Source organism: Octodon degus, unplaced genomic scaffold, assembly GCF_000260255.1.
Source record: "Octodon degus isolate 3935 unplaced genomic scaffold, OctDeg1.0 scaffold00138, whole genome shotgun sequence".
In the NCBI taxonomy this organism is placed as follows: Eukaryota; Metazoa; Chordata; class Mammalia; order Rodentia; family Octodontidae; genus Octodon; species Octodon degus.
The window spans coordinates 3824624-3826087 of NW_004524714.1; the positions used below are offsets into that span (position 1 = coordinate 3824624).

At 45.4% G+C, this 1464-nt stretch overlaps 1 pseudogene; it reads right to left on the bottom strand.

Moving 5' to 3' along the window:
• Positions 1 to 229: 229 nt before the first annotated feature.
• Positions 230 to 1257, bottom strand: LOC101562132 (annotated as a pseudogene).
• Between the last annotated feature and the right edge of the window lie 207 nt (positions 1258 to 1464).

A 1464-nucleotide genomic window follows, 5' to 3' on the forward strand; every position in this document is an offset into this window, starting at 1 on the left:
AGAAAAGCAATAAACATGACATAAATTTACAAGGACAAAGTGAACAGGAGCAATTTCTTTTTTTTTTCACTACATCAGTAGTTTATTTAACAAGGTGAGGGTGAGGCTGAGAGCAGTTACAATATTCTGCGATACGAAGAGAGCAGTGCACGACTGTAGACCTCACATCATCCTCCTTGGACTCCCCCACTGTCTTGCTCAGCAGTGAAAGGCATTTTAGGGTTATATGAACACATTCTTTACAACTGCCCTGTTCGCAGAGCTTAAGAGTACAAACAGCACTTGGCATTTAGTAAGTAACAGGGCAGGAGGTTCCACTGTGCAGCGGTGACGTCAGCGTCAGATCTGCGATGCCTACGACTGGGTGATCTGTAAAGTTTCCAACATGTCTTCAACGGCCTTCAGAGAGTATCTGGTTTCCTTCTTACTTCGACCTGCAAACTGGTAGGCTCTGTTGATCTGACTAGCTGCCCAGCTCGCACGCTTCATGTTGTGCTTCTTCATTTTCGCACTTGCTTTTGGATTAGACGCGATGTGACTCGCAGACATGTAAAGCCCAAATAAAGCTCTCATGTTCCTGTTGTCCAATTTCAATGCCTGTGCAAAATACTTCCTTGAAAGTTCCAGGTTTTCAAGTCCGCCTTGAGTATATTTAACCTCCACATACTGCTGGCAATACAGGTGGTTGTGGGGATTTGTCATCATGAGCTCCTCCAGGCAGAAGGCTGCTTTTGCATAGTCGTGCTCATTGATATAGAGTTCTGCGAGCTCATGCCAGGCTTCCTGGTCACCAACAAACTGCTCCAGATACTCGTTCAGCTCCCGAATGGCCTCCACATTCTTCCCCTGGGCTTTACGAATGGCAATCTTACGCTTTCTTGCAGCAGTGTTAGTTGGATCTTCCTGCAAAATTCGATCATACAGCTGTATAGCATCATCATACCTTTCCATGGCTTCAAATCTCATGCCTGTTAATCGCTTGACTCTGTGGCTGCCAGGGAACTGTCTTCTCAACTCCTGGAGACAAAACAATGCCAGGTCATCCCGACCATAGTCCAGGGCTGCAATCATCACCTGCTCATATATAATCCAAATATCATCTCCAAGCTTAGATGCATACTCATTAATTAATTCTTCTCCAACTTCCACAATTTGTTCACTATTTCTTGAGTTTTCTTCTCTCCATTTTCTCATTTTATCTCTCATTTCTTCCCAGGTGACATCGTACAACTCTGAGACCTTCGCCATTTTTCCGGAACCGAGCAGGAGCAATTTCAATGCATTTTGGAAAATGGGAGAAGGAGGAGGAGGAGTTTAAAGAGCTGAAAACAATAAGTATCATGGGCTACCAGGGGAGATGCGAACTCAGAGCTGCCCAAAGCACAGCATCCTGGAAAGAACCAGGAACTAGGAGGGCCAGCTGTCAAGGAAAGGTGGCTGGGGTCAGGGTGAAGCAGAAGACTT